This window comes from Oncorhynchus mykiss, chromosome 8 (assembly GCF_057628025.1).
Source record: "Oncorhynchus mykiss isolate SJ-2025 chromosome 8, ASM5762802v1, whole genome shotgun sequence".
Taxonomy (NCBI): Eukaryota; Metazoa; Chordata; class Actinopteri; order Salmoniformes; family Salmonidae; genus Oncorhynchus; species Oncorhynchus mykiss.
The window spans coordinates 86,510,443-86,526,273 of NC_143029.1; positions in this window are offsets into that span (position 1 = coordinate 86,510,443).

Genomic DNA, 15,831 nt, shown 5'->3' on the forward strand with positions numbered 1-15,831 from the left:
GGGGGTGTTCCCAGATATCCTGCCCAGGCCATTGATACCTAATCTGGGTCCATTAGTGCTCCTTCCAGACATGAAAAACAACATGGACCCCCCCCCCCCTTCCTCTCCTCCCTTCCCTTCCCTGCAGCTCTTCCCTCGCCATCCAAAGGAATTAAAAATTAACCAGCTAATATCCATTTGTCTGATGGCTCGCTCCATCTCTATGGTCGGTGAAACTCCAGATTCCCTCAGAGAGAGAGAGAGAGAGAGAGAGAGAGAGAGAGAGAGAGAGAGAGAGAGAGAGAGAGAGAGAGAGAGAGAGAGAGAGAGAGAGAGAGAGAGAGAGAGAGAGAGAGAGAGAGAGAGAGAGAGAGAGAGAGAGAGAGAGAGAGAGAGAGAGAGAGAGAGAGAGAGAGAGAGAGAGAGAGAGAGAGAGAGAGAGAGAGAGAGAGAGAGAGAGAGAGAGAGAGAGAGAGAGAGAGAGAGAGAGAGAGAGAGAGAGAGAGAGAGAGAGAGAGAGAGAGAGAGAGAGAGAGAGAGAGAGAGAGAGAGAGAGAGAGAGAGAGAGAGAGAGAGAGAGGAAACTCAATCTGTTCAGGAAATGCTGATGGGGATGACAGGAAAAAAACAGAGGGATGGAATATGTTCATCAGATCCATCAACACTATATAGCTGTTCATCAGATCCATCAACAGTATATAGCTGTCCATCAGATCCATCAACACTATATAGCTGTCCATCAGATCCATCAACACTATATAGCTGTTCATCAGATCCATCAACACTATATAGCTGTTCATCAGATCTATCAACACTATATAGCTGTTCATCAGATCCATCAACACTATATAGCTGTTCATCAGATCCATCAACAGTATATAGCTGTTCATCAGATCCATCAACAGTATATAGCTGTTCATCAGATCCATCAACACTATATAGCTGTTCATCAGATCCATCAACAGTATATAGCTGTCCATCAGATCCATCAACACTATATAGCTGTCCATCAGATCCATCAACACTATATAGCTGTCCATCAGATCCATCAACACTATATAGCTGCCCATCAGATCTATCAACACTATATAGCTGTCCATCAGATCCATCAACACTATATAGCTGCCCATCAGATCCATCAACACTATATAGCTGTCCATCAGATCCATCAACACTATATAGCTGCCTCTCCAGACAACCTCTATTAGGAGCTATAAACCAAATCAAATCAAATGTTATTTGTCACATGCTTCATAAACAACAGGTGTAGAATAACGGTGAAATGCTTACTGATGGGCCCTTGCCAACAAATAAATACATAGTGAGTAACGATAACATGGCTATGAACAGGGAGTACCAGTAGCGAGTCGATGTGCAGGGGAATGAGGTTATTGAGGTAGATATGTACATATAGATAGGGATAAAGTGACTAGGCAACAAGAGAGATAATGAACCGTAGCAGCGTATGTGATGCACCAAAACAGTTTGTGCAAAACGGGCTCAGTGCAGATAGTCCAGGTGGTTAACTATATACAGTAACTATATACTAGTATACTATATACTATATACTAGGCTACCCTACCGGTTACTAGTCCAACGCTCTAGTGGTTAGAGCGTTGGACTAGTAACCGGAAGGTTGCAAGTTCAAACCCCCGAGCTGACAAGGTACAAATCTGTCATTCTGCCCCTGAACAGGAAGTTCCTAGGCCGTCATTGTAAATAAGAATTTGTTCTTAACTGACTTGCCTAGTAAAATAAAATACATATATACAGTAACAGTTACTATATACAGTATACTATATACAGTAACTATATACTATATACTATATACAGTATACTATATACTATATACTATATACAGTATACTATATACAGTAACTATATACAGTATACTATATACAGTATACTATATACAGTAACTATAAGGTTAACTATATACAGTAACTATATACAGTAACTATATACAGTAATTATTTATCAGTCTCATGGCTTGGGGGATAGAAGCTGTTCAGGGTCCTCCTGTTGGTTCCAGACTTGGTGCATCGGTACCGCTTACCAGTCTGTACCAGAGTTAACGTACCGTTTCATCCCCCATTCATCCCCTACATAATTGCAAGGAACCGTTTTCGTTAGTATAAGCATGTTGGGGAGTAAATTATTACCTGTAAGGAGTTGTAACTGTAATCAGTTACGTTACCAGAAAAACATATTGTAATCAGATTACAGACACTTTTGGAAAAACTACATGATTATTTGGATTAAATTTAAATTCAGAAAGGAAAACATTTTATTGTTTTCTCAATGACATTCAATTCAGTATTGGGAAACAAAAGCACAAGTTTAAGTTTGTTCAAGCCCCTTTGGTGCTGCCATAGAGTTACATTGGAAGTGCCAATCCAAGAAGGCTCAAGGTCATTGGCCACAGATAAAATCACGTCAAATCATGTTATATCTACAGTAGGTTTGATTGGACAATGTCAACATCGTACTTTCAAAATCCTTGTTATATGAAGAGAAATTATGAAGAGAATTTACAGATAAAGCATATCGATGCTCATCGGCCATTGGACATAAACATTAAAAGTTGGAAATCGCAAATTCAACAGGAAGGATTCAGTGGCTAACTGCAACCATTGCAATCACTAGCCTGGTATTCATTGAAGTCTGGGTTTAAGGGAATTTTTTCCAAGCTTAAAATGATAAACATTCAACATTGGCCATGCTGTCAATTTTATTTTACCCCTTTTTCTCCCCAGTTTCGTGGTATCCAATTGTTTAGTAGCTACTATCTTGTCTCATCGCTACAACTCCCGTACGGGCCAGGGAGAGACGAAGGTTGAAAGTCATGCGTCCTCCGATACACAACCCAGCGTGCATCCAACCCGGAAGCCAGCCGCACCAATATGTCAGAGGAAACACCGTGCACCTGGCAACCTTGGTTAGCGCGCACTGCACCCGGCCCGCCACAGGAGTCACTGGTGCGCGATGAGACAAGGATATCCCTACCGGCCAAACCCTCCCTAACCCGGACGACGCTAGGCCAATTGTGCGACGCCCCATAGACCTCCCGGTGGCAGCCGGTTACGACGGAGCCTGGGCGCGAACCCAGAGTCTCTGATGGCACAGCTGGCGCTGCAGTACAGCGCCCTTAACCACTGCGCCACCCGGGAGGCCTAATCCAGCATGACTTCTGCCACTTTCAAAACAACTGGGAACTCCGACTGGGACAAAAAACTTTTGAACAGTCATCCAACTCGGATTTCCAAGTCGGGAACTCAGGCCTCTTTCTTTCTTTCTTTCTGACCTGAAGATCACTAACGATGATGATTCAACCTTGAAGATCACTAACGATGATGATTCAACCTTGTTTTTTTCCCCCAGAGTTTCCAGTCGTCTTGAAAGCACCATAAATCCAGGGAATGACAGACTTTGAGGACAATGTCCATAAATAACCACTGCGTCACCTTCCTGTTCAAGTGAGCACAGCACAACAAGGTGAGTCCAAAAATGTCTTGTATGCTCCTGATAAATGATGTAATATGCCAGGGAGATATGTATACTGTAGCTAAGAAAGTAATACTAAGTGTAGATGTGTAGTAAGCTGTTATTAGCCCATGTGCCTCACCCTAATAATTTGGTCCCTTTCCCCCCTCATAATTTAGCCTACTGTTCTGACTTGGTGGTGCACATGTAGCCTATAACCTGTTTTAGAGAAATCATTGAATATTGTAAGAGCTTTCATTGTCCGCTTATATTCCCCCTTTATTTATTTATTCATTATTTGACCAGGTAAGTTGACTGAGAACATGTTCTCATTTGCAGCAACGACCTGGGAAATAGTTACGGGGAGAGGAGGGGGATGAACGAGCCAATTGTAAACTGGGGATTATTAGGTGACCGCTCGCTCATTAATGTCTTCATCAAAATTACGGATGGCCTCTTATCCGCTTGTCGTCCCCTTATGCCATTGTGTGTACATCTCAATTGTCATTAGAAACCACAGTTGTTTCAGCAAGTCAGCTATATCAGCTATGTTTTTTTTTAAGTCAGTAAATGAGGCCGAATGAACTGTTTCGTTGTCAGACAAGGCTCCGCTGATAACCAGGTGTAACGGTGGTAAGGATTCACTCCATGGTGCTGAAAACAAGGCTCTGCTGATAGCCAGGTGTAACAGTGGTAAGGATTCACTCCATGGTGCTGAAAACAAGGCTCTGCTGATAGCCAGCTGGTACGGTGGTAAGGATTCACTCCATGGTGCTGAAAACAAGGCTCCGCTGATAACCAGGTGTAACAGTGGTAAGGATTCACTCCATGGTGCTGAAAACAAGGCTCCGCTGATAGCCAGCTGGTACGGTGGTAAGGATTCACTCCATGGTGCTGAAAACAAGGCTCCACTGATAGCCAGGTGTAACAGTGGTAAGGTGTTGGGACTCTGCTGTTGGGTCAGCTGATAACCAGGTGTAACAGTGGTAATGTGTTGGGACTCTGCTGTTGAGACAGCTTTATGTAGACCCTAACTGTTTGTGGGCACCATTTGTCACCGTTATAGTCCAATTAATGTATTGTTTAGTGTTTTGTTGTGTGGTTTGTATCTAAAAAAAAAAAGAAATTGGGGAGTTTTCCCCCCACGAAGATTTACACACTAAAATGGCCACTGAAAGTAACCTACTGAAACCGCTAAGATGGCCACTGATTAACTGTAACGGATTACTTTTAGAAAGTAACCTACCCAACCCTGAAATTGTACTTTTAAACATTCATAAAGTGGGTCCTCCAACACTCATACGTCATCCAACCATGGAGGTTTCTTAGGGTACCTGAGTCTATTCAACAACGAACAACACTGAAACTATTCAGGGAAATGAGAGCTATGGCCAGTGTTCAATTGCACTATGAGAGAGAGAGAGGGGCAGTAAGCACTCCAAAAGAACACTACAGCAGTACAATGTTTGTTCTAAAGCATCCTCTATCTCTCTCTCTTTCTCCTTTCTTTCTCTTTCTCTCTTGCTGGCCTTCTCTCTCTCTCTCTCTCTCTCTCTCTCTCTCTCTCTCTCTCTCTCTCTCTTTCTCCTTTCTTTCTCGCTGGCCTTCTCTCTCTCTCTCTCTCTGTGTCTCTCTCTCCATCTCTCTGTCTCTCTCTCTCTCTCGGTGTCTCTCTCTCTCTCTCACACAGCCTTCTTTCTCGAGGGCCTGTCCAAACTGCTGCCAGCGGTGCTCCTCTCCTCTTGTGCTGAGTGGCTAAATACTCTACTCAATGAAAGACAAAAGAAGAAGAGGACTGGAAGATTTTCTTCTCTTCCCATCACACAAGCTTGTTCTGTTATGTGTCTAGCCTCCTCTCTCTTCTCTCTGACGAAATGTTCTGCCTTTGATTTGTTCTCCTGTTTTTTTCAATAACCTAGGGCTCCTAGCAGTGTTGCCAACCCCACCAAGCCTTCGCTCTCTTTCATCCTATTCCAACCCTCCTCTCTCTCCTGCTATCTCTCCTCTATCCTCTCTCCTTCTCTCCTTCTCTTGACAGGCAGTTATTGTAAATAAGAATTTGTTCTTAATTGACTCGCCTGGATAAATAAAGGTTAAATAAAAATGTGATGAACTATTTTGGCATCTCTCCTCTCTCTCGCTTCCTCCAGTCTCTCTCTTTCTCTTCTCTTTCTCTCTCCCCTCTTTCCTTCTCTCTCTCTCTTTTTTGTCATCTCTTCTTTCTCCTCACTTTTTTCTGCCTCTTGGTGGAAAACACAACGTGTTACTTTGTTGAGGTTTCAAGCCCAAGACCTTGAAGGGCAGGTCAGCGTGTTTCCTTTGGCTGTGTTCGCCTGATACTAGATGTTCTCGCGGCTAAAGAACAATCATTCTGTCTGCTTGTTCACGTGGTACTAGATGTTCTCGCGGCTAAAGAACCATCATTCTGTCTGCTTGTTCACCTGATACTAGATGTTCTCACGGCTAAAGAAGCATCATTCTGCCTGGTTAATGCACACTGGAAACATTCTGCCTTCTAGACTTTAGAAACATCCCACTGACAAAAAGGGATTACGGAACAGTACAGGAGCGTTGGTAAAAGCACGGTAACACAATTCTGGTACATTGATCGTGCGCTTGCCTTTTATTGTCTATTTATTAGCATTTATTGACTTACCGATACGTTATCTTGTTATCTTGTTGTTATTAGACTTCAACCAAAGCATAACATCAAATCAAAATGTGAGGCCAAAAATCATATCATAGGAAATGATCAGGTGACCAACATGTTTTATTGTTTAAGGCCTTTAATGACAGAATTAATTATGTAAATTACAGCTTGTGTCGTGGGGAAATATCATAATCAGTGAGATACAAACCTACACACTCCCCCACCATTGAAACAAGTACATGTTGTTTTGCTCTAGGAAGCCCATAAGCCTCAATAAACCTGTCTGAAGGTAGCTTAAAACAATGAATGGAAGTGTATATGGAAGTAGTTAATATATATACAGTGCCTTGCGAAAGTATTCGGCCCCCTTGAACTTTGCGACCTTTTGCCACATTTCAGGCTTCAAACATAAAGATATAAAACTGTATTTTTTTGTGAAGAATCAACAACAAGTGGGACACAATCATGAAGTGGAACGACATTTATTGGATATTTCAAACTTTTTTAACAAATCAAAAACTGAAAAATTGGGCGTGCAAAATTATTCAGCCCCTTTACTTTCAGTGCAGCAAACTCTCTCCAGAAGTTCAATGAGGATCTCTGAATGATGCAATGTTGACCTAAATGACTAATGATGATAAATACAATCCACCTGTGTGTAATCAAGTCTCCGTATAAATGCACCTGCACTGTGATAGTCTCAGAGGTCCGTTAAAAGCGCAGAGAGCATCATGAAGAACAAGGAACACACCAGGCAGGTCCGAGATACTGTTGTGAAGAAGTTTAAAGCCGGATTTGGATACAAAAAGATTTCCCAAGCTTTAAACATCCCAAGGAGCACTGTGCAAGCGATAATAAACTGAAATGGAAGGAGTATCAGACCACTGCAAATCTACCAAGACCTGGCCGTCCCTCTACACTTTCAGCTCATACAAGGAGAAGATTGATCAGAGATGCAGCCAAGAGGCCCATGATCACTCTGGATGAACTGCAGAGATCTACAGCTGAGGTAGGAGACTCTGTCCATAGGACAACAATCAGTCGTATATTGCACAAATCTGGCCTTTATGGAAGAGTGGCAAGAAGAAAGCCATTTCTTAAAGATATCCATAAAAAGTGTCGTTTAAAGTTTGCCACAAGCCACCTGGTAGACACACCAAACATGTGGAAGAAGGTGCTCTGGTCAGATGAAACCAAAATTGAACTTTTTGACACGTTTGAACAGTCCTTATGATAGATTGTTTAGCTATAGTTTTTATTTATTTATTTATTTTTTATTTTACCCCCTTTTCTCCCCAATTTCGTGGTATCCAATTGTTGTAGTAGCTACTATCTTGTCTCATCGCTACAACTCCCGTACGGGCTCAGGAGAGACGAAGCTTGAAAGTCATGCGTCCACAACCCAACCAAGCCGCACTGCTTCTTAACACAGCGCACATCCAACCCGGAAGCCAGCCGCACCAATGCGCCGGAGGAAACACCGTGCACCTGGCGACCTTGGTTAGCGTACACTGCGCCCAGCCCGCCACAGGAGTCGCTGGTGCGCGATGAGACAAGGACACCCCTACCGACCAAGCCCTCCCTAACCCGGGCGACGCTAGGCCAATTGTGCGTCGCCCCACGGACCTCCCGGTCGCGGCCGGTTACGACAGAGCCTGGGCACAAACCCAGGGACTCTGATGGCACAGCTGGCGCTGCAGTACATCGTTTAGCTATAGTTAACACGTTTGAACAGTCCCTACAATAGATTGTTTAGCTATAGTTAACATGCTTGAACAGACCCTAGGCCTAAATGGTTTAGATGTTGTAAACTGGATCATTTTTAACAATAGAGCTTCAAATCATATATTCTCTAATGCATTATAAACCTGCAGTCTTGGCCCACACAACTTCTCTATCTGCAAAATTGGTGTTAGCATCTATACCTTTTGAATGGAGATGTCCTATACCTTCTGTTCAGATGTCCTATACCTTCTGTTCAGATGTCCTATACCTTCTGTACAGATGTCCTATACCTTCTGAATGGAGATGTCCTATACCTTCTGTACAGATGTCCTATACCTTCTGTACAGATGTCCTATACCTTCTGAATGGAGATGTCCTATACCTTCTGTTCAGATGTCCTATACCTTCTGAATGGAGATGTCCTATACCTTCTGTACAGATGTCCTATATCTTCTGTACAGATGTCCTATACCTTCTGAATGGAGATGTCCTATACCTTCTGTACAGATGTCCTATACCTTCTGTACAGATGTCCTATACCTTCTGAATGGAGATGTCCTATACCTTCTGTACAGATGTCCTATACCTTCTGAATGGAGATGTCCTATACCTTCTGTACAGATGTCATATACCTTCTGTACAGATGTCCTATACCTTCTGTACAGATGTCCTATACCTTCTGTTCAGATGTCCTATACCTTCTGTACAGATGTCCTATACCTTCTGAATGGAGATGTCCTATACCTTCTGCACAGATGTCCTATACCTTCTGAATGGAGATGTCCTATACCTTCTGTACAGATGTCCTATACCTTCTGTACAGATATCCTATACCTTCTGTACAGATGTCCTATACCTTCTGAATGGAGATGTCCTATACCTTCTGTACAGATGCCCTACACCTTCTGAATGGAGGTGTCCTATACCTTCTGTACAGATGTCCTATACCTTCTGTACAGATGGCCTATACCTTCTGTACAGATGTGCTATACCTTCTGAATGGAGATGTCCTATACCTTCTGTACAGATGGCCTATACCTTCTGTACAGATGTCCTATACCTTCTGTACAGATGGCCTATACCTTCTGTTCAGATGTCCTATACCTTCTGAAGGGAGATGTGCTATACCTCCTGTACAGATGGCCTATACCTTCTGTACAGATGGCCTATACCTTCTGTACAGATGTCATATACCTTCTGTACAGATGTCCTATACCTTCTGAATGGAGATGTCCTATACCTTCTGTACAGATGTCCTATACCTTCTGTTCAGATGTCCTATACCTTCTGAATGGAGATGTTCTATACCTCCTGTACAGATGGCCTATACCTTCTGTACAGATGGCCTATACCTTCTGTACAGATGTGCTATACCTTCTGAATGGAGATGTCCTATACCTTCTGTACAGATGGCCTATACCTTCTGTACAGATGTCCTATACCTTCTGTACAGATGGCCTATACCTTCTGTTCAGATGTCCTATACCTTCTGAAGGGAGATGTGCTATACCTCCTGTACAGATGGCCTATACCTTCTGTACAGATGGCCTATACCTTCTGTTCAGATGTCCTATACCTTCTGAAGGGAGATGTGCTATACCTCCTGTACAGATGGCCTATACCTTCTGTACAGATGGCCTATACCTTCTGTACAGATGTCATATACCTTCTGTACAGATGTCCTATACCTTCTGAATGGAGATGTCCTATACCTTCTGTACAGATGTCCTATACCTTCTGTACAGATGTCCTATACCTTCTGTTCAGATGTCCTATACCTTCTGAATGGAGATGTTCTATACCTCCTGTACAGATGGCCTATACCTTCTGTACAGATGGCCTATACCTTCTGAACAGATGTCATATACCTTCTGTACAAATGTCTTATACCTTCTGTACAGATGGCCTATACCTTCTGTACAGATGCCCTATACCTTCTGAATGGAGATGTCCTATACCTTCTGTACAGATGTCCTATACCTTCTGTACAGATGTCCTATACCTTCTGTACAGATGGCCTATACCTTCTGTACAGATGTCCATGACAGCCAGAGGCTTCTAGAGAGTAACCTACATTTCATTTCACAAACAATGGAGGCAGAGTAGAGTAGGGCAGGCAACCTTTGTCCTTTTTCATGGTTTGCCTCAACAGTTTAGGAAGCAAATACGCACACACACACACACACACACACACACACACGCACGCACGCACGCACGCACGCACACCCCTGGTGTCCATTGATGGATGGTACAGTACCAGTATATTAATATAAATAGTCTTGTGCTGTTGGCCTTTCTCTAAAAGGATCAAGTTCCTATCAAACTATTCACATTGAACAAGGCCAACATTTATGAGCTCTCCCTCTATAACCACGTTACATTCTTAGTAAATGACAAGGTCAGAAAATAGGGGGGGGGGGAGGGGGGACATTTATGAGTTAAACTAAATATTGGTTAAACGGGTTTTGGCCATGAGATTCATGAGTAGTAATTGAGGAATGGAGGATGGGAGGGAAGAGGTATAGAGGATGGGAGGGATGAGGTATAGAGGATGGGAGGGGTGAGGTATGGAGGATGGTAGGGATGAGGTATGGAGGATGGGAGGGATGGAGGGATGAGTTATGGAGGATGGGAGGGATGGAGGGATGAGGTATAGAGGATGGGAGGGATGAGGTATAGAGGATGGGAGGGATGAGGTATAGAGGATGGGAGGGATGAGGTATAGAGGATGGGAGGGATGAGGTATAGAGGATGGGAGGGATGAGGTATAGAGGATGGGAGGTATGAGGTATAGAGGATGGGAGGTATGAGGTATAGAGGATGGGAGGGATGAGGTATAGAGGATGGGAGGTATGAGGTATAGAGGATGGGAGGGTGAGGTATGGAGAATGGGAGGTATGGAGGATGGGAGGTATGAGGAATAGAGGATGGGAGGGGTGAGGTATGGAGGATGGGAGGGGTGAGGTATGGAGTTATGAAAGCAAGTGGTGCGGGTCGTCATAGGGTAATTGGAACCCTCAGAGTAGCTAAGGCCGTCATTAACAGAGATCAGGGCTGAGTTGAGCGGTGGCACTGCAGGTTGAGGTCGTGATGCATGGCCGCTCAAGCATCCCAGTGACCAGGAAGTAACACCTTAGAGCGGAACGCTGTTCCCACATTCCCCCACTCCCCCAAGCCAGCCACCAGTTTGGCCTACAGGTCACAATCTGTCCCCCTATTTGACTAGTGTCCAACCATCAGTCGTCTCTTCCCACATTCATCCATTCTAAAAGCCATTCACCAGTAACAGGTCACCAACACATTCTGCAGGGTCACTGAGTTGGTATCAGTCCGTGCCCTAATATTCTGACCTGCTTCATAAACAACGAGCCATTCATTGAAACGGTTTATTTGATTATGAGAATCACATTGAATTCCTTTTTCTTAACGTCTATAAAGTTATGCGCATATTATGCAACAAAATTCAAAAGACCTGAACAGAAAAAACCTTATGCTGGTGGAAACAGCATTCAATATGAGGCTTTATTACCATAATATGTTAATGTGCATTTCCGCATCTCTTATTTCATCATTGATTGGTGCATAATACAGTGTCTTCCAAGGTGAGGCCTTGATTTTTTATTTTATTTTACCTTTATTTTACTAGACAAATTCTTATTTTCAATGACAGCCTAGTAACAGTGGGTTAATTGCCTGTTCAGGGGCAGAACGACAGATTTGTACCTTGTCAGCTCGGGGATGTCGGTTACTAGTCCAACGCTCTAACCACTAGGCTACCCTGCCGCCCCAATGTGATGGGTAACACACAGTGAGTACATCACCTCACGTCATTCCTGCTGCTGCCTTCGGTTGCTACTGTATCAGACAAGCATTATTGAGGCCTTGGTTTATACCTCTGCCTTCTGCAGGGTCGTGACCTTTCAGGGGGCAGGTGCTCAAAATGAATGAGAAAAAAAAAGGGCACCACCACTTGAAGAAAACAATTACTTTCATATCTCGAAATTCATAACATACCAAATGTCTCTGTAATGCCTGAAAATAATCCTATTTATTTCCGCAGCAACACGCCCACTCATCTTCACATTGTAGGCAATATAATATATGTAGGGATGTTGTGTTTTATTTAAGCATTGGGTTTTATTTGTAAACGTATACAGGACTCTCAGGACTCTCTTGTAAAATTGAAATAAAACTGTGTGACTCCATGTTTAGTTGGTTATTACTGCATTGTCGGAACTAGAAGCACAAGCATTTCGCTACACTCGCATTAACTTCTGCTAACCATGTGTATGTGACAAATAACATTTGATTTGATTGGATTTTGTTTAAAATAAAGGTTAATAAATTAATCGAAATAGTTACAGTGCCTTTTTAAATATTTTACCTTTATTTAACTAGGCAAGTCAGTTAAGAACAAATTCTTATTTACAATGACGGCCTAGGAACAGTGGGTTAACTGCCTGTTCAGGGGCAGAACGACAGATTTGTACCTTGTCAGCTCGGGGATTTGAACTTGCAACCTTCCGGTTACTAGTCCAACACACTAGGCTACCCTGCCGCCCCGCTCTTGATGCATAATTGACATCAAGAGAAGAGGGTGGGCTATCGGCTGATCGTTGACGTTGATGACTGATATAAATCTGCTAGTTAGCTAGCTCCATTTCTTTTAGTGATTTAACTCTGTCTTTCTGCGTCCCTCTGCTGTGGGCATCGGTTAAAATGGACCAAATATTGATGATAACGTAGGTGTTAATCAAAAAATGTTATGCTGCTGTGGCAACACTGTTGATATTTTTACTACGTAGCCAGCTACTCACTAGGGTTGCATATATTCTGGTATCTTCAAAAAAAAAATGTTCCATCCCGAGAATAAAATCACTTTTCTCCAGGGTAACACGGTATTTCCTTTAAAAACAGAATATGTCTGGACTTGATTAGAGCTTTGATCAGCATGAAAATTCAAGCCTAATGCTACCTGAGCCTGTTGAGACATATAGTAAAGATAAAGTATGTGGACACCTGCTCGTCCAACATCTCATTCCAAAATCATGGGCATTAATATGGAGTTGGTTCCCTCTTTGCTGTTATAACAGCCTCCACTCTTCTGGGGAGGCTTTCCACTAGATGTTGGAACATTGCTGCTATAACAGCCTCCACTCTTCTGGGGAGGCTTTCCACTAGATGTTGGAACATTGCTGCTATAACAGCCTCCATTCTGCTGGGAAGGTTTTCCACTAGATGTTGGAACATTGCTGCTATAACAGCCTCCACTCTTCTGGGAAGGCTTTCCACTAGATGTTGGAACATTGCTGCTATAACAGCCTCCATTCTGCTGGGAAGGTTTTCCACTAGATGTTGGAACATTGCTGCTATAACAGCCTCCACTCTTCTGGGAAGGCTTTCCACTAGATGTTGGAACATTGCTGCTATAACAGCCTCCATTCTGCTGGGAAGGTTTTCCACTAGATGTTGGAACATTGCTGCTATAACAGCCTCCACTCTTCTGGGAAGGCTTTCCACTAGATGTTGGAACATTGCTGCTATAACAGCCTCCACTCTTCTGGGAAGGCTTTCCACTAGATGTTGGAACATTGCTGCTATAACAGCCTCCATTCTGCTGGGAAGGTTTTCCACTAGATGTTGGAACATTGCTGCTATAACAGCCTCCATTCTGCTGGGAAGGTTTTCCACTAGATGTTGGAACATTGCCGCGGGGACTTGCTTCCATTCAGCCACAATAATCGTCTATAATGTATGCTGTAGCATTAAGATTTCCCTTCACTGGAACTAAGGGGCCTAGCCCGAACCATGAAAAACAGCCCCAGATCATTATTCCTCCTCCACCAAACTTTACAGTTGGCACTATGCATTGGGGCAGGTAGTGTTCTCCTGGCATCCACCAAACCCAGATTTGTCCGTTCAATTGCCAGATGGTAACGCGCAATTCATCACTCCAGAGAAATCATACCCACTGCTCCAGAGTCCAATGGAGGCAAGCTGAACACCACTCCAGCCGGCGCTTGGCCATGCCCATGGTGATCTTAGGCTTGTGTGAGGCTGCTCTGCCATGGAAACCCATTTCATGAAGCTCTTGACAAACAGTTATTGTGCTGATGTTGCTTCCAGAGGCAGTTTGGAACTCGGTAGTGAGTGTTGCAACCGAGGACAGATGATTTTTACGCGCTACACGCTTCAGCACTCGGCTGTCCGTTTCTGTGAGCTTGTGTGGACTACCACTTCACGGCTGAGCCGTTGTTTCTCCTAGGCCCTTCCACTTCACAATAACAACACTTACAGTTGACCAAGGCAGCTCTAGCCGGGCAGAAATTTGACAAACTCACTTGTTGGAAAGGTGGCATCCTATGACGGTGCCACGTTGAAAGTCACTGAGCTCTTCAGTAAGGCCATTCTACTACCAATGTTTGTCTATGGAGATTGCATAGCTGTGTGCTCGATTTTATATACCTGTCAGCATATGGTGTGTCTGAAATAGACAAATCCACTAATTTGAAAGGGTGTCCACATACTTTTGTGAGTATATATATACACATACTTTTGTGAGTATATATATATATATATATATATATATATATATATATATATATATATATATATATGATAGTGTATTTTATGAGCTAAATTTTAAAAAATTATGAAGCCAAGACCAAAACAGCTCAAATGATTGTGCAGCAATACATCGATAGCACATTAGGTACTATGCTCTCCTGGGTAAATAAATTAAACAAGGTCCGGTAGGCTAATATTTTTGAGAGTGGACTGTATTACTGTACTGTATTATACTAGAATTACGTACCTTGTTCAAACCATGACGAGAACATGTGATGTTGGTGCAGGAAATGTGTCTGACAACGTTAGCGAAATTTAGATTTGAGATTTAATTTGGAAATATAACAGGACCTATTTGACAGTTGTATATTTAGTAGGCTGACGCATACATACCTTTCATAATAATTCCCCTGACGTTGCGTGACGTGGGTATTACTCTTTCTTTATAGTGGCATCAATCCTTCCTTGCTTTCAACAGTTAAATGAAATTAGTTTTATTGTCCTTATCGTCATCATTGTAATGACATGCTTGAATAATACTGGACTACAATAAGACGGCGAGGCCTTCACTTCTCATCACGAAGATTGAATGGTTATGGGTCTGAATAAACAACTGCTATAGCTTACGCAATCGACCCTGCTCGCGTCTTTCAAACTCCTATTGACTGCTGTATTTAACATTCAGTAAATAAGAGCTTGCGTCCCTCATCGAATAGTCTATTAGTATAAGAAATGCAATTTGTTTTTTTTTTTTAAATCCAGCAAGCTATTCTAGTCTAGCTTTTCCTGGAACTCCAAGAGCTAAGAAGCATTTATTAGTATTTTTATGAGAGGCCAGGGGAGTGCACCAGTAATTGGAGGACCATTTTTTTTTTAAAGTATCCTTTTTAGATAAAACTATACTAAAACTCAGCAAAAAAAAGAAACGTCCTCTCACTGTCAACAGTATTTATTTTCAGAAAATGTAACGTGTAAATATTTGTATGACCATTACAAGATTCAATAACTGAGACATAAACTGAACAAGTTCCACAGACATGGGACTAACAGAAATGGGGGGGGGGGTCAAAAATCAAAAGAAACAGTCAGTAACGATGTTATCGTTCTGGCTCATTTTTCAAAATAAACGCCTGAAACTATGTCTGAAGACTGTTGACACCTTGAGGAAGCGATAGGAAAAGGAATATGGTTCATATCCCTTTAAATCCAGCAAAGGGAGGCTATGGAACATGGAGTTTTCAAAATAGAAGCCACTTCCTGTTTTGATTTTCATCAGGGTTTCGCCTGCAATATCAGTTCTCTTATACTCACAGACAATATTTTGACAGTTTTGGAAACGTTAGAGTGTTTTCTATCCAATACTAATAATAATATGCATATATTAGCAACTGAGACTGAGGAGCTGGCCGTTTACAATGGGCGCCTTT